Genomic DNA, 24,674 nt, shown 5'->3' on the forward strand with positions numbered 1-24,674 from the left:
CATAAATTAACAAAGGACTACTAGCAGTTACTGACATGCCAGCTCCAGACCTCAATTAAACTGATTGAAAGATTATGTCTTCATTATATGAAAATCAAGTACAATCTCCCCTCCCGTTAGGGGTTTAGTATCATACCATCATAAAATATATGAGAAGAACATAACCCGTATCATGCCAACAACTAGTTTTAGAATAAATGTGTTTATTTCCGATGCAAAGACCCTATGAGTGAATCAATATTAATACCAAAATATGCAATCCTTAATGACTTGACTAAAGTATCGTAACTATATCCCTTCCGAATAAGTCTGTTTAAAAGTTTGGTTAGCTTTTGAGGTGAATGCCGACATTTTTGTGCTTTGTAAAGAATATTACCATAAAAGATTGGATGTGAGATACATGAACGTATAAGATGTCTGCATGTTAATTTGTATTTACGAATGATGTCCTTATACCGATGATAAATTTTAGTAAATGTTTTTTCTAGTTTGTGATATCGACAACCCTAGTGCAATAATTTTTCAGTAATACAGAGATTTCTTTCGTTAAGATCAAATACGTTGTTACATACACGAGCGAATCGAACAAGTTGAGATATATAAACACCATAAGATGGTGACAAGGGAACGTCACCATCTAAAAATGGATAATTAACGATAGGAAATGAAAAATCATCTCTTTTGTCATTTTGGTATTAAGCTTCCCGTTAAAGATATAGATATCAAGATCTAGGAAAGGGCAGTGCTAGTTAGTATTACCTTTATTTATGGTCAGTTCGGCAGGATAAATCTCTTTAGTGTACATACTGAAGTCGTCATTATTGAGAGCCAATATATCATCTAAATATCTAAAAGTGTTATTAAATTTTTGAATCAGATGTTGTTTCGATGGGTCTTTGCTGATTTTAGTCATAAATTGTAACTCATAACTACAGAAACAGGTCTGCAATAAGTGGTGCTCAGTTAGTCCCCATGGGAATTCCAATACCTTGACGATATACGGAATCTCCATAACAAACAAAAATGTTATCTAGTAAAAATTCAAGGGCAGTTATAGTATCAAAGCAGGTCCAATTGACATAATTCTTTTGTTTGTTGTTACTAAAAAATGACCTAAAAGAGTTTGAACATATATATTCGCATTCTGACTTTTTAAATGCCCGTTTAATCAGGTGTGTGAATTTTTGCTTAATAAGATTATGGGGCCAAGTGGTATACAGGGTAGAAATTCAAAACTTTGAACAGATTCGAAATCACTAATATAAGCATGCAGTTTTATCAAGTACTTCCAACGAGTTTTTGACACTCCAAAAGTAATTAAATTCAATATTTTCAAAGGCCTTATTTGAACAATTTATTATCAGGTTTTTATTGTGCCAAGTGTACTTGTAAGTAGAATAGATAGTTTAGTAGTGGAACAATGGCTTGAAGACGAAATAAATCTATATTTGTAAGGAGTTTTGTGCAGCTTCGGAAGCCAGTACATAGTTGGAACTTTCATTGTATTTGGTTCTGCTTGTGAAGAGGTAGCTAAAAGTTTATGTTTGTTTCAGGTGTCATTTTCCGAAAATGGAGTCTGAACAATACTTAATATATTTCAGTATTTCTATACTTTTTTAACGATTACTATAGAAAAACTAGTAAACCATCATATATCAAATTTGACCTTGTTGCAGGCATTGCTATTTAGTACTTGTTTTTTAGTCTAATTACTTGCATTTAAATGCTATGACTAAATCAAGAACTATTTTTAGCTGCCTTTACTAAAATAACACAGAAATATTACTTCTTTTTCATATATGTTACACTCATGATATTTGGTAAGTTTGTTAGCATTAGCTGTAGACAATTTCAATATTGAACAAACAGATATGTGGTGTATTTATTAATCAGCAACAAATAAACAAAGAAAGCTTAGGAGGATCATTCATAATTATGTCAAAATTCTAAATTCAAAACTCGCAAAATCAAGCAAGATAACTCTGTGCTATTGCATTTCCGATCTTAACTCCTCAACTGCAATTCTTCATTAATCATAAACAAACAAGGAAGGATTTCCTATGTCATGTATGTTGGTAACTCCAGGTTATTGATGGATGCAGTTTAGGACTATGCTAGAAAACGAGTAAAGCGCGAATTAGACGAACCAGAACTAGACACTTTGTCTAAATGGATCAAAGCTATTCGATCATGCATTCAGAAGCGCATTCAGAAACTACGATGTAATATGAGCATGAGGGTTTCTAACCTATTTAAGAACCCGGAGGTTGTGGATGCTTTATTCTCTTTGCATGACAAATATGTCGTTGTTCCAGCAGATAAAGCCTCCAATAATAAATTCGTATGTAAAAACTTTTATTTGCAATGTCTCACAAAAGAGCTTGGAATAAACAGCACAACTGTTTATCCTACATATTCTTTAACATCATTTACAAAGGATTAAATTTTACAAAATCACAAATGTGTCCTTCTTTCTTTTGGTATTAACATCAAAGAAAACGAAGAAAATCTACCGTTATTATACTGGATACAAAAACTTTACAAAAACTCCGTATAAAAAACGATGCATAGCTTGATCATCAAGATATTCGACTAAACATCTTTCTTACGTGCTGACTGCTATTCTTTCTACAGTAAACTTACGTGCTGACTGCTATTCTTTCTACAGTAAAAGTTGGCCTTCAAAAATATGGTAATGAGATATATTCAACCAGTGGTGTCAATCAGGTGTGGATTCTCAAAATTATAAAGATCTACTGCTAAATCTTAGATTCCAATCTCTGCAATTTTGCAACAACATTATGACCTTTGATTTTTCTACGCTTTACACCACTATTCCCTATGCTCAATTGGAAGATCAACTTCACCCGTTCATTATACAGAGCTTTTTCAATAAATAATGGGAATCGTAGATATAAATTTCTTGTTTTGGGTTATATTAATTTTTATTTTGAAAAGAACCACACGGATTCTCTCAGAAAATACAATGAAGATGATATCAAAATGCTTGACTTTTCAATCGACAATATATATGTTGAGTTTGGAGGATTGATATTTCAACAAACAGTCGGTATTCCTCTGGGTACTTATTGTGCATCCCTTCTGTTCGATTTTTTTTGTACTCGTATGAAGCACATTTCAATCAAAAAATTCTAAAAGAAAAAGAAAATAGCACCTTGCGAAATTCTTTAATTTTACTTTCAGATATATTGATGATGACCTATCATTGAATAACCCATATTTCAGTGAGTACTTGCATCTCATATACCCCAATGAACTTGAAATTAAGGATACTACTGATACTAGAAGAAGTGCTTCATACCTTGATCTTTTCCTCAATATTGATAAAATAGACGACTTCACACTGAAATCTATGACAAACGGGGATTATTTCAACTTCCCAATTATTAATTTCCAATTCTCAGCAGTAACATACCAGAACTAGAAATTAAAGAAACAACAGACACGGCTTCCTCCGCCTCATTTTTAGACTTATATCTCGAATTTGACATACACAGTCATCTCAGTACCAGAATCTATGACAAACGAGACGATTTTAATTTTAAAATTATAAATTTCCCCCACCTTAGTAGCAATATACCAACTTCACCTGCATATGGGATATACATTTCCCAACTTATTCGATATTCAAGAGCTTGCAGCTCTTACTCAGACTTTGTTAAACGTCACCAGTGTCTGAGCAGAAAGTTGATGAACCAGGGGTATGTCAAAGAATGTCTCGTCCTTTTTCTAAAAAAGTTCATCGGAAGGTACCAAGACCTTGTTGATAAATATTCCGTATCAACTTCACAAACAATACATGATGGTCTTGAAGTATAGATTCTGCATACTGACGTTGTTTATCATCTTAACAACGTGTAATATTGTTCTTTCATTTGTCTTTGTTCTATTATTAATATTACTTTTACTGTTTGGTTTGTTTTCTGTGATATCCATTTGACGTGGCTAGGTACTTATACATCCCGTCAATGTGTTTGTATTATCTTTCATTTTTACTGGTGTGTTTTGTATATGCGACTTTTTGTGTTTCTGTGGTTCTTATAACGTGACTCTGTACTTTAAAAGATCCCGTCATTATGTTATTGTTCTATTATATGTCATTATGTTATTGTTCTATTATAAATTTGAAAATACTTTGAACGACAAACGACAAATTTATTTTACTCGCGTAGTGGTATTTACCATATGTGGATTCTTAAGGGTTCTGAAGAACTTCTGGACAATTTAAAATCTCGGTCTATTTCTGAAATTAATTCTAACATAACTTTTGATTTTTTAACCCTGTACGTACACCAACATTCCCCATGTGAAATTATAAAATTGTTTTGAATAGACATTGAATGACAAACTTTTTTCTTATGTGACGTTTACATTTTCTGACGTCAGACACGCAAAGCAATGAATGTGGTTCTTAATTTGATAGATGCTTTTGTGCTTTTTTTGTAAATAATTGTTTGTTTTGATATTGTAACACAGTGATGACTGCTGTACCCATATTTTGACTATTTTATTTATAATGTCTGTTTTGTTCACGCATCGTTGTAAATATAACGGAATTTGATAAGACTGTCGTACAAGTGAGAGGTTTAGCGCTATAAAACCAAGTTCAATCCACCATTTTCTACATTTGAAAATGCCTGTACCAAGTCAGGAATATGACAGTTGTTGTCCATTCGTTTGATGTGTTTTGTCATTTGATTTTGCCATGTGATTAGGGACTTTCCGATTGAATTTTCCTCGGAGTTCAGTATTTTTGTGATTTTACTTTATACCCTCTGCTCTATCGTACGGTGTTTACATATCTCAATTCATACGTTATGCTCGTGCATGTTCACACTAAACGGACGTCATATACAGGAGTGTGCTCCTTACCCAGAAACTGATCCAACAGAATTATGAGGAGGAATGATTAGAAATGACACTCCGTACATTTTATGGCAACCATCATGAATTGGTTGATCTATACGATGTGCATGTGTCTAAACTAACTAACGACATTTTTAACACGTCTTAGGTTGTGGTTTATCAACTACGTCCTCTGTCTGCTAAGTACCGAACGTGACCTATTCCCGAATATGACTATTTTGCAGAGTGTGAATTTGCATTGCTATACAACGTGTCTCGGTATAAATACATCCAACATTCATGCATTTTGTTATGATGTTTCTTTTGTTGGTTCGATTGGATATTGCATTATTTCTCATCATTAGTGGTTTGAATTCTGTATTTTCGGTACATTTCACATATGTCGTCTTTGTCAGTTGAGTCGAGTTCATTTCCATTTTCCATGAATAAAAAATGTGTTAGTCCAAATAGTTAGGACGTCGTCAAAGAATTAATTTACAATAGCCTTTCAAAACCATCTTAATCATGATATTTATTTGAACTAGTATTGTGAAATAATTGTAATAGTTGGATCTCGTTCCATATAATTGTATGCATTTCAAAATAATCTATAGGTCACAAAAATACTTCCTTGTTTGTGGTGTACTGTGCGGTCGTTAATAGGAGATATATGTACAGTGGAGTCCCCAGTGTCTTTCTGTAGCAAATTGTTCACAATCTTCATTTCTAATGGTTGATATTGGTGCTTTGTTCAATGATTTGTATATAGCATATATCTATGATTAAATTTCTAGTATATTAGTACCTTATCGAACCCGACCACTAGTCATCTCATTGGTGACGTATTAGTAACAGTTAATCTGAATCATATATAGTAAATTTAGGTAAAAATCCTAGTGACTTGGCTTGCCGAGTTCTATTGTAGTACGTGTGTTAATTGATTGCATACTTTTTAGAACAGTTTGTACATGTAACTGCTATCAATGATAGTATGATGAAATCATTGTATATAAAATGTAAACTTTGTTTAGACTTTTCAGCCATATTCATCGATTTCGGGTGATCTCAAGACTTTAATGTATTTTGTTTTTGATCTTTTAATTTCAATTACACTGTAACTTGATATAATTTAATGTAGTGATTGAATTAAAGTCTTAGGAAATTACAAAAATGTCATCTTTCATGCAATCACAGATTGTGACTCCTAAACAACAAAAGTAAAAATCGTTAACTTGAATCAGGGGATGTCGATATAACAACAAATCAATAAGCATCATTAAATCTCTCTGCCGTACATCCCTATTTCTATAGCTCTTCAATAACGTAAATCTTTCGTCGGAACACCGAGTTAAAACAACAGATTGTTAGTTGTTGTTTGCAAATGGCGAATATTTCAAGCATATTCATGTCAAGAAGAAATCAACTGTTAATATAATAGGTAAAGCTGTGATGAGAGGTCAACAGGGATACAGGGCGTAAGATTTTGAATGTCAATGGAAGATTTGTCACACTCTCGAAACATTTTCAATTTGGGTATGCGTTTTCTTTAATAATGGAAATTATGAGAATGATAAAACATGTATTTAGTACTAAAAATATGTTTATTTACATTCATATCAAATATTTGTTACGTTTTGTAATTGTTTTGATGGCACATATGCCATCACTACAATTCTGATCACAATTTAATCAAAAAGTAAACATTTTTACAAACATAAATAGAGGAGTGGTCTTTTCTTTTAGTTCTTTCTGTAAACACTCAGGTGTCTTCATCCGATTCTAAACTCCTAAAAACATAATAACAGATAGGTTGGTTTTTCACAATTTTAACAAGCTAAACTGATATTAAAAAAAATAAAATGTTCTGCGTTATAAAACCAAAAGTATCTCATTCGTCATTGCAAGTTTTGTTTATATGGTTTTGGGATGCAAAGTTATGTTTATTTGAAGATTACTGGTAATTACAAGAAGACAAGTTTAAGTATTCACTTTACCTCTGTAATTCTTTTACGTCCTTTGTTTCCTTTTTTAATTGTGTTTTATTTATTAATTTATTGATATGCATCAGGTTATTTAGATAATGGATGTATTGAGATACGGAGGACAACAATTTCAGCATTGTGACCCTTATGGATACTCTCATTTCCGAGCATACATCAATTTATAGTTAAACAATACAATTTCTTTAAGTTCATGTCAAAAATATAAATACACTGTCGCTTTAAAGAAAATGCGTTAAGTTAGAGAGTTTATCCTTTACGAATACATTACTTCTAATAAATTATCAACTAAAGAAACATCGTCAAGCTTACGTTTGATTGTACAAATTTTGTGACGATATTGTTCAGTTCACATGTAATATCATGACATACCGGACTATGAGTAACGTACTGTTAAGTCGACGTTTAGCTTATCAATTACGAGTAAATATTAAATATTGCTCTGATGTATGATCAATCGAGAAGTTGTATTTTGTTATAATGATGAATAGAAATAATATATTGTATACAAACTGTAGCTTTAACAGTATCGGTGATACATATATACCAAGGAAGAGTTATACTTAATGAATTATGTTTTTCTTCATAACAATAGTATAGCAAATTACTAATTATATTATTCTCTTATATTGAAGATTATAAAGATATCACTTTTGATAAATCACAGTATTGCCATATAAACTAAGGTTATAGAAACGTGATATAACGTTTAAAAACATTGCTTTCGTATGAAAAGAATTCACTTATTCATGTGTAATGTATTAGACAAGATTGATCTATATTTACATGATAAAATTGAGTAACAGATCCATAATAATTGACAGCAAATGAATCGTATAAATACACGACTACTTACTCAAACTCTTCACTGAAATCATGAAAAACAATATAACATTATGTACAACGTTATCTTTATATAACAGTACTATCCATTAAATGAGTTATACGTTATCTTATAACTGTATACAAAGGTGTGATTACCTGAACGTTATTACTCCAATGATGATGACAACATAAAAATAGATAAACTTAGTCAATTCTAAAATGTTTTATTTTAATAATTTTTATACAAAAATCCAAAATCGTTCATTTGCGGAGATGCAGAAAAATAACTTATTTGATCAACACCTACAATGTGTAAGGTAGGTTAATTTGCTAGCCTTGTTTGGAATAAAGATGCACATAATTCGAGTTTCATCAATTTCACATTGCCTAACATAATTTATTAACTTATATCAAGTTTGAATATTCTCATTTTCAATACAATAACCATGTACATCGAAAGTTTTATATAAGCAATTTCAATATTCCAGTAATGTATGTTCGAACGAGAAGTTGTTGTTGGATATTATTGTAATACAAATAATATATTGACTGAGATATCATAAGCACTGTTGATTTAACTACAGTAGTGATACATAGATATTAAATATGCGTTAATATATAGGAATTATGGATTTCATTATTATAATATTATAGCAAATTAGAAAGGATTGTTTCTCCCTGAAACCTACCAAATATGTAAAATTGAAAAGTTACCCTCAATTGGCAACAACACACGATAACTATCAACCGAATAAATGTTTAAGTAAATTATAGTTTGCTTTTTAAGCAGGAAATTAATGACCTCACACCGGTCATTATTTTATGCCTTTAAGCAAATGTCATTGAATCTTGATAACGTCCGCGTTGATTTTTCAAAATGAATGACCTGTCGTTCTAAACGAAAATAAATCCATGAAGGTAAATAAGATACAGATCCTTAATCAATGACAGCAAATAAATCGTATAAATACACAGCTACTTACGCATACGCCCGACTGAAATCATCAAAAATAATATAACATAATTTATAACGTTATCTTTATATAATAGTATTATCTATTTAATGAGTTTTATGTTTTCATATAAATATGTATAAAGGTGTTATTATCTGAACGTTATTACTCCAGTGATAGTGACAAAATATACATAGAAAAACTTAGTAAATCCTACAATGTTATAGCCAATCCTTGTTTTTTTTTTATTAAACTTGTATACAAAAACCCAAAATTTGCAAAATAAAAACTTAATAGATCAACACTCACATTTATAAGGTATGTGAATGTGTTGGCCTCGTTCAGGATAAAGATGCAAATAATGAGTTTGATCAATTACACATTTACGTATTTTTTTTCAAAACTGATATATAGTTTAAATATTCTCAGTTTTCAATGAAATAACCATGTACATCGAAAGTGTTAAATATATACACAACTACATATTCCACTGATTAATAATCAATCGAGAAGTTGTAGTTTTTTATAATGATGAATAGAAATTATAATGTATTGACGGGTGTGATATACAAATTGTAACTTTAACTGTAACAGTGATACATAGATACCAAGGAAGAGTTATACTATATAAATTATGTATTTCATCATAACAATTTTATAGCAAATTATAAATTATATTATTCTCTTATATTGAAGATTATAAAGATATCACTTTTGATAAATCCCAGTATTGCAATTTAAACTAAGGATAAAGGAACGTCATATAACGTTAGAAAACACTGCTTTCGTATGAAAATAATTCACTTATTCATTTGTAATGTTTTAGACAAGAGTAGTGATTAAATTGAGTAACAAATTCATAATCAATGACAGCAAATGAATCGTATAAATACACAACTACTTACTCATATTTTAAGTTGCAAAATAACAACTTACTAGACCAACACCTACATTTTATAAGGTATGTAAATATATCAGCCTTGTTAGAATAAAGATGCACATAATGAGTTTGATCAATTACACATTTACGTAAATTTTTTCAAAACTTGGACATGTTGGATACAGTTTGAATATTCTCATTTTTCTTAAGTGTTATATATATATATATATATATATATAAACACACAATTAAATATTCCAGTGATGTATGATCAATCGAGAAGTTTCTTATATTGATAAATAGAAATGATGTATTGACGGGTGTGTTATATGCACTGTTGCTTTAACTGTATGAGTGATACATCGATACCAAGGAAAAATTATGTATTTCGCCATAACAATATTATAGCAAATCATAAATTATAATATTCTCTTATATTGAGGATTAAAAAGATATCACTTTTGATAAATCCCAGTATTGCAATTTAAACTAAGGTTAAAGTAACGTTAAATAACGTTAGAAAACATTCACTGCTTTCGTATTCAAAGAATTCACTTATTCATTTGTAATGTTTGAGACAGGATTGGTCTGTATCAACATGATTAAATTGAGTTACAGATCCATAATCAATGACAGCAAATGAATCGTATGTATACACTACTACTTACGCAGACGCCTCTACGAAATCATCAAAAAGAATATAACATTATTCATAACGTTACCTTAATATAACAGTACTATCGATTAAATGAGTTACATGTGTACTTATAACTATATACAATGGTGTAATTACCTGAACGTAATTACTTCAATGATGATGACAACATATAAATAGATTAACTTATTCAATCCTAAAATGTTAAAGCAAATCCATGTTTTTTTTATTAAACTTGTATACAAAAACCCCAAATCGCTCATTCGCGAAGATCCTGAAAAATAACTTATTAGATCAACGCCTACAATGTGTGAGGTAGGATAATTTGCTAGCCTTGTTAAGAATAAAGATGCATATCATTTGAGTTTCATTAATTCCACTTTTACATAACATACATAATTCATAATTCATAAAATTTTATCAAGTTTGAATATTCTCATTTCCAATAGAATATCGAAAGTGCTATATAAGGAATTTAATATTCCGGTAATGTATGTTCAATCGAGAAGTTCTTGTTGGATATTGTTGTAATATAAATAATATATTGACGAAAATATCATTAGCACTGTTGATTTAACTACAGTAGTGATACGTAGATATTAAATATGCGTTATTCTATAGGAATTATGGGTTTCAGTATTACAATATTATAGTAAATTATATATTATAATATTGAATCGTATTATTATATCACTACTTACACTAGCGGCTCCCTGAAATCATCAAAAAATATACAACATTATCAGTATCGTTATTTTTATAACTATACTATTCATTAAATGAGTTACATGATTACATGTACATATAACAATGTACAGAAGTGTGATTCCCTGAACGTAATTACTCCAATGATGATGACAAAAGATAAATATATAAACTTGATCAATTCTTAAAATGTTATAGCTAATCCATGTTTGCATTCAATATAATAACAACACTATGAATTAATTATAGAGAAATTATCTTCTGTATCATAGACTGTCAATCGTAATGCAATCTTCTTTGAATTCTTTCTTAAAAAGTCCTGTTTATTATCCGACTAATTAACGTGTTTTCAATGCACTGCATAATTAATTTGTCCTGATAATTTAATTGCAAAATTTTGGAAACTCTAAGATTTGAAGCTTTCATTATCTTATATATCGAAAAGATAATATGCATGCATATTAAAGTTAAAGAAGCCGAGACCTCTTAATTGCTGAGGTGTGAAATAACAAATTTCTAGATCACACCATAAATTTGAAAAAAATGGGTAGAAATCCAAGCCTTGTTGAGTCTAAAGGTGCAAATAATTTGCATCTATATAAATGAAAAGTTTACGTCAAATATGTCAAAACGTATATTTAGTGTGTTTATACCCCCATTCGGCAAAGTTGACCTTAGATGGAGTTGGCTATTTTTGATGTCTTTTTTTGACATATAGCTCTTCAACTCTTTAGGTTCTTATACATCCTTGGCTTTCAAATATTCGGCTATGAGCGTTCCTGAAGAAGGTAAACCAGAAAAGAGCTTAGGACGCATGAAATTTATAACGTGTTGTTTTCATTTTTTTCAGTAATATATCAATGAAAAGTTTACCTCAAATATGTCCAAACGTATATTTAGTGTAAATCTTGCTTCGGTAATATAATCATGTACACCGACACAGACAAAATTATTATTTGATATTATGATGAATAAAACATGTAAAACTAATGTAAAATGTACAATAATACCGGCATTATTGCTTGACCTACATTAATACATGTAAATAATACATTATTGAATGTAAATTATGAATTTCAATAACACAATATAATAACATATTTTGCCATTTTCTCTTGGATTTAAGGTTGCAAAGATATCACTCTCGCTATATTCGACAAGGCTAGCATACACTATGGTTAAGCAACGTGACTATGCTTGAGAACATTAACTAATTTGATATTGAAATATTGTGCGATTTTTTTTCAATTGTTCAGACACAAATATCCTATCAGGTGCAGGAATACAATCAACGACAGACAATATATAATACAATTGTATAACAACTAACTCCTCCAATCTCACAACTTGAAATCATCAAAAAATATTGTTCATTAAACGAAGTGCATCTGTTCAGACGTCTAATTGCTTGAACGATATGACTACAATGACGCTGAAGAAAGACAACAAAATTAAACTGAGTTAATTATGATTTGTTATAGTAACTCTATCTTTGTTAGGTAATTCGTTGGAGATATCAACACAAAATTCTTGATCTACTTTTTCGATATGATGTGAATTGCTAAATACATAATAATTGGCAAACACGAGTTTACTTTAACAGGTATAACCATTGGGAAATCTTTTGTCATATCTTTTATAATCTTTCAGTCATTTAATGCCGCGTTCAATGTTAGAGTACATACAAACACAAAGATAACCGAATCCGAAATTAAATATGTGATATTTTGCCAAATGAGGCAATTATCCACCGGGTACCATATGATTTAGATTTGAGTAAATATATGTCATCGTACGGTCTTCAAAAATGAACCAAACCAAAACGATACTGTAAGCTATTAATTTCACGACATTACAAAACGTCAAACTAATCAAAGATTCACGACATATAATTTGGTACGACAAACGTGCATGTCGTCCATATAAAAATCAACAGTTAGAAATCCAAATCATGTAAAATATATGTACAAATGTGTAGTCAACCACTTTCACCATATTCTTTAAGTGTTTAGAATATAGATTTATCATTCAATGTTTACATGGTTTATGAAACAACAACTGGTTTTTAGTTGATAGAGTTTATACAGATGACTTGATTGCGAGCACCGCTACTCTAAACATTACTTACATTATCGTTGAATTGACATTTCGAACAAAACATGCGGAATATACCAAACAAACTATCAAAACTCATGTAAAAAAAATACTGACAAAACGATTACCAAAAATAAAACTTGAAGAAAAACTGCACAATATACTAAGCAGAACATAGCAAACTAAAGAACAAACAACACGAACCCCACTAAAACAGAGGGTGATCTCAGTTCCTCGACTCATAATGATAACCGTGAACAATAGAAAGAACTCGCAATTGGAAAGCTGAAATTTTCTCTTTTTTCTTTAAGTTAAGATATACACCGACCCTCATTGTCATTTTGTAGATGTAAGTTCAGATATGAGAAAGGTAAAAGTGTATCTGTTGAGTTAAGTAAATTGATATCCTTGGGATACTTATTCAAAATAATTAAAACAAATCTTTAAAGTAGTAATTGGTAATATATCAAGAACTGATTCTGTTAACATTTTGGATATAGTTTCTAAAACTGTTCGTAAAAACCGTTCTCATGGGCGTAGAAAAAATCGCAATCAAAGAAAATTTCGGACCAACCATACAAATATTTCGGACCTAATTTCTATTTCAAAAAACAACGGCAGACATTATCAATTAACCAAGCTCTGTTCTTTACCTATAAATAAATTAAATAAAATTTTAGAGGATTGCAACGCAATTTCATATTGCAGTCCTCAGTATGAAATCGTTTAAATTATAATGGCATATTGTTATTCCAAACTGTTTCCCAAAATTGATCGCCCGGAAGACCATAAAAAACATTTTATTAAAATAAAGTATGTCAATAAAGGTTTTGATTTTGTAAATATTGCCGGTATTTTTAACGACCATTCTGTTAAAGAACAAATTCCTGGATATTTTGATAATACTGAACTCCCTCTTATTTGTTATATTTACAAGAAATCTACCCGAAAATTTGTGTTTAATTATAGCCAAGGCTGTAAAGATGTAAATATCAATGAAAATACACCTCCGTCATGTAATTGTAGTAATTCCGAATACACTTATGGCCCCATTTCCCATGTTATAACAGGAGACCTTAACATCGTTCGCGACCGAGAGTTAAAATCATTCCTCAGTAAAGGACCTAAATATCGTCCCTCGTCAATTATTAATTGGAATGAGTGTCGTAATATCATCCACGACTCACTTCGTGCTTACTGTTTGAAATGGATAAAAAGGGAAAAAGCTGACAAAAAGTCTTTGAACTCTTTTTTTAATTCAGTAATGAAGATAGTTGATATACGTATACAACATTTTAAAGAACATTTTACTCTTAACATCAACCATAAAAATCCTATTTCTCGTATCAAACATAAACTAAAAGAACTAGCCAAGGAATTTGTTTTTGTCTGAAAGCAGCTAATAATATCATAATAGTTTGACGTAAATTTTACACTGAGGTTCTGCAAAAGGAAATCACGAATTCACCAATATTCATACTGACTTCATTTTCAGAAAACGATATCTGTAACAAACATAAACTATTAGCTACTTCTTTACAAGCAGAACCAAATACAAGGAAAGTCCCAAGTATGTACTGGCTTCCCAAGCTACACAAATCACCTTACAAATATAGATTTATTTCGTATTCAAGTCATTGTTCCACTACTAAATTGTCTATTCTACTTACTAGTACACTTGGTACAATCAAAAACCTGATAATAAATTGTTCAAATAAGGCCTTTGAAAATAGTGGAATTAACTACTTTTGGAGTGTCAAAAACTCGTTGGAAGTACTTGATAAATTGCATGCATATATTGGTGATTTTGAATCTGTTCAAAGTTTTGATTTTTCTACCCTATATACCACTTTGCCTCATATTCTTATTAAGAAAAAATTCACACACCTAATTAAATGGGCATTTAAAAAGTCGGAATGCGAATACATATGTTCAAACTCGTTTAGGTCATTTTTTAGTAGCAACAAACAAAAGAGCTATGTCATTTGGACATGCTTTGATACTATATCTGCACTTGAATTTTTACTTGATAACATTTTTGTTCGCTGTGGAGATTCCGTATATCGTCAAGTTATCGGAATTCCAATGGGGACTAACTGTGCACCACTTATTGCGCCAAAAATCCCATCGAAACAACATCTGATACAAAAATTGAACAATACTTTTAGATATGTAGATGATATATTGGCTCTCAATAATGACGACTTCAGTATGTATACTAAAGAAATTTATCCTATTGAACTTACTTTAAATAAAGCTAATACTAACAATGACCGCTGTCCTTTCCTCGATCTTGATATCTATATCATTAACGGGAAGCTTCATACAAAAATTTATGATAAAAGAGATGATTTTTTATTTCCTATCGTTAATTATCGATTTTAGATGGTGACGTTCCCTTGTCACCATCTTATGGTGTTTATATATCTCAACCTGTACAATTCGGTCGTGTATGTAACAACTTATTAGATCTTAGCGAGAGAAATTTATGTATTACTGAAAAATTATTACACCAGGGTTTTCGATATCATAAACTAGTCAAAATATTTACTTAATTTTATCATCGGTATAAGGACATCATTCGTAAATATAACTCAACATGCAGACATCTTATACGTTCGGGTATTTCACATCCAATCTTTTTATGGTAATATTCTTAACAAAGCACAACAATGTCAGTATTCACCTCAAAAGCTAACAAAACCTTTAAACAGACTTATAAAGAAGGGATATAGTAACGATACTGTTGTCAGGTCATTAAAGATTGCATATTTTGGCTTCAATATTGATTCACTTATAGGGTCTTTGCATCGGAATTAAACATATTTATTCTAAAACCAGTTGTTGACATGACACGAGGTATGTTCTTCTCGTATATTTTATGATGGTATAATACTAAACCCCTAACAGGAGGGATTGTGCCTGATATTCATATGATGAAGACATAATCTTTCAATCAGTTTAATTGAGGTCTGGAGCTGGCATGTCAGTAACTGCTAGTAGTCTGTTGTTATTTATGTATTATTGTCATTTTTTGTTTATTTTCTTTTGTTTCCTATTCTGACATCGGACTCGGACTTCTCTTGAACTAAGTTTTATTGTGCCTACTGTTGTACGTTTGTTTTTCTACATTGGCTAGAGGTATAGGGGGAGGGTTGAGATCTCAAAAAACATGTTTAACCCCGCCGCATTTTTGCGCCTGTCCCAAGTCAGGAGCCTCTGGCCTTTGTTAGTCTTGTATCATTTTTAATTTTAGTTTCTTGTGTATAAATTGGAGTTGAGTATGACGTCCATTATCACTGAACTAGTATACATATTTGTTTAGGGGCTAGCTGAAGGACGCCTCCGGGTGCGGGAGTTTCTCGCTGCATTGAAGACCAATTGGTGCCCTTCGGCTGTTATCTGCTCTATGGTCGGGTTGATGTCTCTTTGACACATTCCCCATTTCCATTCTCAATTTTATTGATACCACATCATCTGCAAAACGGAACATTTCATTTTCTAGTGAAGCCAATGTATGATATCTCCCTCATATCAATAAAGCGATAAAAGTAAACTAGATAAATTAACTTGTTTTAATGTTATTTTGAATTAACAGCATCAAAACTTTATCCGATTCCGAAAATTCCTTTTCACGTTAAACACTATGCCGGGGTAAATTCTCCAATCACATATTCTCCATAATTTTGTTTTCATTTTTCAATTGATTGTTTAAGACTCACGATAATTAGACTGTTTGGCTAACATATTTTGTATGAGAAGTGTTTTTAACTATGCTCATTTCATGGGTCGTATTGTAACTTTCCATACTATTTGTGAATCGGGAACTATCAGAGCTTCATTCACATTCTGTTTTGTCGACATGAAGCTATTAATTACTATCGTATATTCTCATTTCTATCTATTTCAATTCTGTTGGAAGCTAATCACGGATTTAATTTAATCCTATTACGGAATTAAAAAGACTCCTATATGAGCACAAGAAACGAGTCGAGGGTTTACATGGATTGATGAATGATAGACATGAAAAAGGACATGGAAAAATATACTTATCACTAACCATAAATTTGAAAAAAATATATCAAAATTTCAACACAAATTATCTGTCTATGGAAACACAATATTTTAATAATTAATGTGTAGGACAGTATAACTAAGAAATATTATTATCATAGCTTAATGATTTGTTCACGAACCTGTCGATATCTAAGTGTTTTCAATACATTTGCAATGCAATATTCATTTTCATGGTAACTTAGGTGCAAACTTTTAATAGTATAAGTGTTTGATCTCATTTCAGCATATATCGAAAAGTACTATGCATACAAACGAAGATATACAAACCCCAATTCGCGTATTTGCCAAGGTGTAAAATAATAACTCGCTACATCACCACATACATTTTAAAAGGTGGGTAGAACTGCTGGCTTTGTTTTATATAAAGATGCAATGAGGAGTTAACGTCAAATTTTTCAAAACTTAAATCAAGTGTGAATCTGCATTTGTAAATGAAATAGACTTGTAAATCGACAATGATATTGAAGCACTTAGTAAACGTTACTGTAATTTTGACAAATAGAGACAGATGAAGTTATTATTTGATACATGTATTATGATGAATAAAAATAATGTATTGACGGACGTATTATCAGCACTGTTGCTTAAAATACATGTTTTGTAATTTTTAGACACGATTGCTATATATTAAATTCAGTGATAGAACTATAATCAATGACAGCAAAAACATATTATGATTATAAAACTATTTTACCTTTCCATTTAAAGAAATATTATACGATTAATAATGCTTTTTTTTGACCATGTTGATGTAATATTAGTTTTCCTAAAAGAAGTTGTATCTTCACATGTAGCTATGTACACAAGTGTGCCTTATATTTTAATAATATGTACATGTACAGAATTGAGATTCACATAATTATATTAATACTGTACTCAGGATATACGTGTGCAGAAGTGTGATTCCCTGAACGTTATTACTTACATTATCATGACAAAATATACAATAAATAAATTTTATCAATCCCAATAGGTTTAAGACACTCCATGTATGCGTTCAATATATTCACAAAACTTTTAATGTTTTATAGAGAGAACATCATCTGTATAACAGACTGTCTATGGCAATGTTAGTTTCATTTGATTTTGTCCTTTGTAATATGATTATCTGACTGAAAACAGTTAAAGAATAAATGTTTATAGACCCATTCGTTTTAGTAATTAAAACTGGTATTATCGATCTCAAGCCTTAACCTAATAGGAAAGAGTTACTAAGTCTCTTTTTCACGTTAAACCGTTGCGGGCTTCAACTTACTTAACCATTGATTAATAATTACAGTTGGGTTCATACCAAACATAACATAAAGTAAACACACGTTAACGACGCGTGAACATATTTCATTTCTTAACTCCCAATTGTCGCGTTTACTATAATTGCGTTAACGCGGTCAAAAAGGAAATGTCCTATGTGTACTCGAGTAAACACGCGTTTACTCTGAGCCCTTTTAGTCAGTAGTAAACGCGCGTTTACTACAGACTTAATATCTTTACCTGTACGTGCACTTGGAAAACACGCGTTTACTACTCCCGTTTATTATTTGTGGAAAATTTAAATATACCTTTTTCTGGCTTATTCATATATTGCAATGATAAATAAATAAAGTATCGCTAAAAAAATATTTCCAGAAATTATTGGATAAGTAAATTCTGTAAAACTTTAAAAAAAAAAAAAAAAAAGAAAGATAACAACAATAGTAGATTTAAATAAGCAATTTTTCTATACTTGAAATCAAACAGACGACATAATTGATCTATGAAATTTATTTTCAGACAATACACTTATTTAAAATATATAGTTCATGGTTTACTGAATTTAAAAATGATTTAGTTGATCGACATTTAAATATTCGATGTATTAAACCTGCTCATCCTACAGAATAAGGAATTGTTTTTATAAAAGAAATTGTTGAAATAATTCCTTACCTTTTATGTCACACAATCCATCATAAGGTATAAAATGAGAATTCATCCCACCAGAACAATTATAGAAAAAGAAATATTTGGCATTTTTATTGTTATACATACAACTTACCGTAGACTTAAAGAGATTTCAAATTTGTGTAAAAATGTCCCTCATGATGTACAAAAAGAACAGAATAATAATGCCATATAATAATTTTTTTACCAAAGTTAAAATACTAACACCTTATATTGATCTGACAACCAATTCAATTTAATTTCTTCACCTTTTTGTTTAACAATCCATTCTGAGGCAAAAAGAGTACTCAAATATGAGGCCACTACAAGAACATTAATAAAACAAATGAAATATTGTCAATTTTTATTGTTAAGTGACATAAATATAAGTAACAATATATTGATAGCGCTTTCAATTTGTTTAAAACTATTCATCCTTAGGGACAAAAGAACAGAAATTTAATGCTGTTATTTTTTGTTCTCACAAAATGTAAAATATTGGCACTTTGTTTTTGGATATGACAACAAGTTTGCAATTATAAACTTAAATTTCTTCACTTGTTTTGTCTAATAAACCATGTTGAGGTATAAACACTATTAAGTTATCAGGCCAGTTCTAACATATTAATAAAAAAAAAGAAATATTGTCACTTTTTATTGTTATTGACAGAAATATCAGTAACCGTAGACTTATAAGGCTCACAATTTGTGTAAAACTATTCATCCTTAGGGACAAAAAGAACAGACATTTACTGCCGTTGTATAATATTCTAACAAAATGGAAAATGTTGTCACTTTTTTTTTATTCGACCACAAATTGTGCATTTATAAACTTAAATTTCTTCACTTTTATGTGTAACAATCCATCTTGAGGTATAAAAAGTACTCAATCATCAGGCCAGTACTAGAATTCTAATAAAAAAGAAATAGTGTAACTTTTTATTGTTATCGACAAAAATATTGGTAACCGTAGACTTCGTAGAGCCGTAGAGCTCTCAAGTTGTGTAAAACTATTCATCCTTATAGACAAAAAGAACAGAATTTTAATGCCGTTGTATAATATTCTAACAAAATGGAAACTATTGACACTGTTTGTTTGGATGAGACAACAAATTTTGCAATTATGAACTTAAACATCTTCACTTTTTATGACTAACAATTTATCCTGAGGTATAAACAGTACTCAATTATCAGGCCAGATCTAAAATATTAATAAAAAAAAGAAATATTGTCACTTTCTATTGTTAATGGCATAAATATAAGTACAAATAGATTGATAGAAAATTCAATTTGTGTAAAACTGTTCATCCTTAGGGACAAAAAGAACAGAATTTTAATGCCGTTGTATAATATTCTCACAAAATGGAACTATATTTTATGCGACTACACATTTTGCAATCATAAACTTAAATTTCTTCACTTTTATGTCTAACAATCTTTCCTGAGGTATATAACAGGCCAGTACTAGTAGAATATTAATAAAAAATGAAATATTGTCACTTTCTATTGTTATCGGCATACATATTAGTAATCGTAGACTTATAGAGCTCTCAATTTGTGAAAAACTATTCATCCTTATGGACATAAAGAACAAAATTTTAAATGCCGTTATATAATATTCTAGCAAAAATGGAAAATATTGGCACTTTTTTTTTTGCGACGACAACTTGTGTAACTATGAACTAAAATGTTTTCACTTTTATGTGTAACAATCCTTCTTGAGGTATAAAAGTTCTTAATTATTAGGCCAGTACTAGAATATTAAAAAAAAAAAAGAAATGCTGTCACTTTTTTTTTTAGTTATCGACATGCATATAAGTAACAATAGACGCATAGAGCTCTTAATTTGTGTAAAACAGTTGATCCTTAGTTATCAAAAGAACAGAACTTTAATGTTATTGTATCATGTGTATAATATTCTAATAAAATGAACAATTATATTGGCATGTTTTTTTTATGCTACAACAAGTTTTGCTTTCATAAACTTAAATGTTTTCTCTCTAATGTCTAACAATCCATCCTGATGTACAAAAATTACTCAATTATCAGGCCGGTACAAGAATATTAATAAAAGAAAAGAAATATTGTCACTTAATTTTCAATGTTGTCGACATAAATATTAGTAACTGTACACTTATAGAGGTCTCAATTTGTGTAAAACTTTTCATCCTTAGGTCCAAAAAGAACAGAATTTTATTGCCGTTGTATAGTATTTTTACACAATGGAAATATTAGCACCTTTTTTTTTTGATGTAACAACAAGTTTTGAAATTTTAAACTTAAATCTCATTACTTTTATGTCTAATTATCTATTTTGAGGTATAAAAAGTACTCAATTATTAGGCTACTTATATTTCAAATTTGAAATAGTCCTTTGAGAAGTAAAAAAAGTTATTAGCACTTTCTTTTGGTCCTGTCATTGTCGATGTTTGTCCTGGCATTTTTAACGTTTTGCAGGTCAGGTTTTCACAAGTTTTTTAGATAGTTTTCGTTTTTTTTTTTTTTTTTAAATATTAAATGATGAAATCTTATTATATTTCAAATTTCAGATAAATCCTATTATAAATAAAAAAGTTATTAGCATTGGTCCTGTCATTGTCCTGTCATTGGTCTAGTCATAAGTGTAACCCACCATGCAGTAGTAAACATGCGTTAACTTTTTAGAAAAAAAATAGAAGACGTGCATTTTTCACGTTAAAGCAGAAGTAAACGCCCATTTGCTATAAACAAAATTAGAAGACAATTCCATGGCTAAAAGAAAACAAAACAAACAGAAAAACAACAGTACACAAAACACAACATAGAAAACTAAAGACTGAGCAACACGAACCCCACAAAATACTCTGGGTGATCTTAGGTGCTCCGGAAGGGAAGCAGATTCTGCACCATATGTGGCACCCGTCGTGTTGTTCATGTTAGTACACACCCGGTAATAAGTCTAATTCGGTAGGTCACATTCGGGGAAAAGGGGACGGGATAAAATGTACTCAAATGTTTTATATTTAAACATCTTTTTTTCAGTTTTTTTTTCAAATATCAATTGTTTTACAAGAAGTTGATTTTTAAAACTTCCTTAACATCTATATTTAGGCGTCATTAATATTTATATTTATTACCATGAATGTAAAAGAAATGCATCAATATGATTAAAATTTAAATACTGTGTCATTAACATTTTGCATGAAGCGGGAAATCTTGAGATTCATGCAATATATTTCCAAGTGAAATCCATTATACGTTATAATATACACATTGAAAAAAGTTTATATGTTATAAAATCTTTGGGAAATTTTAATAAATATAATTCCTGTTTATCATATGATGATAATGTGTATTTCTATATTTCTATTGATAATTCATATTTGCAATATATAATGTTGAATTCTTCTTGAAATTAATTAAATTAGCAATCTTTTTAAAACAACCGTTTTTACAAAATACTCGAAAGAAGTGTGAAATAGAAAGGTGACAGATCAGTTCAACATGTATAATGGAATATATATGCACAAAAAAAAATACATCAGATGTTTTTAAATGTTAGATTTGAATGCACGTAATCTATGTATAACTTGCAAATTACTAATTCAGGGTTTCATAAACCATAACTTATTTCAAACGTTTACTAAATTCTTTCATAGATACAAAGATTTGATTTTTTTTTTGAAGTGTTGTTGTATCTGTAGAATTCTTATCAAAACTGGGATTTGTACGGTTATGTTGTTTATAATGTGTATAACTTACGATCAAGGTAAATAATTATTCTTCAAGGCTATCAATATACCATCCTAGTACGAATCTAATATCTTATAGTTGGTACTAACATCAATTTTGTTTTTGATAAATTAAAACCAAACTAAATCTGTATTATTAATCGTTTATCGAGTTTATAAAAATTGTTGTTTCACATCTTGTCGATAAACTGTACATATATTACGGCATTGCAAAAGTTCATGCTTTTGTTAGACTTTTTCATGACGTCTTATACTTAATCAGTTTAATGTGGGAGAATTTGATTTATTTAGCAGTCGTTATTGGCTTTCAAATAGCTTTAAGTAACGGTCAGTACTTCAAGATCGGCTTTTTTTTTAGATTGTGTCTTTTGTATATTTATTAGTTGATTTTTGTTTTGTAATTCGGGCCGATCTGATGATTGAAATCATTTCCAACTGATTGTTTAGTTGTTCTTATGTTGTACTGTGTCACCATTATCTCAGATTATGAGAGGTTTCGGCGCTCACAATAAATTGTACCCTGTCACATGATATATATGTCTGTCCAAAGTCAGAATACTGTGGCTCAGAGGTTGTCTTTGGTTGATATATATACCATATTTGGTTTTGGTTATATGTTTAACATAAATCAGGCTGTTGGGTTCTTTTTATTCCTGATACTGTAACCAAGTTAATTAAACACTGATAATTTGTACATTAACCTCACTGCGTTTGCAAGGTTATTATCTGTGACTGTTATAAATGCTTAATGTTCCAGATACATCCAACTTTACCGCTTACATGACATAAAGATACAATGGAAAATTAAAAAAAGTTACTTGTTGCTTAACATATGCTACAAATGTAATATTGAAATACTATCTAATTAGTAAGTTTTCAATGAAGTAGACAGTAATGTTATTTCAGGAGTCGACTTACTAAAACAATATATATGAAACACTAAAAATTTGCAATTATCTATGTGTATCTTTCCGTGTGTTATTTTCATCTATTTGGATAGTAGTATCGAAAGTGATTTTATTCACGTATCCATACAGATAAACAGTCGTTCATGCCTTAGAGTTGATGTAATGTACAAATCCTCAACAGTTTATTGAATTGTCGTTTATTTACAAAAAAATGTATCTGTATAAGTATGATTTCGTCAAAAACATTACACAATAATTTTAAAAGTAAGTAAACTTACTTGTTATATTACTTCCGATACTTGCAATAACTTGGACAGTTTGATTATGTTTGTTGTGTGATCTGAAAAACAGTACTAACTAATAGATTCTGCAATGTACTGAAAACCATGATTATGTGAAAATACTATATAATTCCCGTAACAAGTAATTTATGTTATCATCAGCTTCTTGTTTACAGCGCCCAAGAATTTGTCTTCTAAGCCATATGGAAATTGAGAATTAAGCATGATAATGTATTTTTCTATTTAAATTGTGACACTTTGACATAATTGATTATTTTGATGTTTAATATATATGCATTTGAAATGAATTACAATCTGTTGCAATCATATCAACAATCGTAAACTACCACAACGAATTGGTAAAGGAGTCTAGAATAATAGACAATGAAGACCAATCAACTGATGAAGTCAAGGAGTTTTAATTGATTGAATGCATTATCACATTTCTATAGACTTTGTCCAACATAATATTTCCATTCAGGTAGACTATTTTTTTTTTTATGCCAAAACACAATTCTTCAAAATCGAGGTCACAGGTCTGCAGGTTGAAAATATTAAAGTGTCTTTACGAAATGCTTACATTTCAAAAATCAAGGTTTGCTACAAAATGTAAATCATCAACATTTTCATCCAATACAATTTTACAAATCTACAATGCTAAAAACCCTACATCAATATTGACACTGACCTAAGTTTTGTCCTCCAACTATTTCATGTATTTATTTAGAGGGCCGTTTTGCAAAGACAAGAGATACCTGGTTGGTAACTATGTTCGCCTGACG

The sequence above is a fragment of the Mytilus californianus genome, unplaced genomic scaffold, assembly GCF_021869535.1.
Source record: "Mytilus californianus isolate M0D057914Y unplaced genomic scaffold, xbMytCali1.0.p SCAF_8, whole genome shotgun sequence".
In the NCBI taxonomy this organism is placed as follows: domain Eukaryota; kingdom Metazoa; phylum Mollusca; class Bivalvia; order Mytilida; family Mytilidae; genus Mytilus; species Mytilus californianus.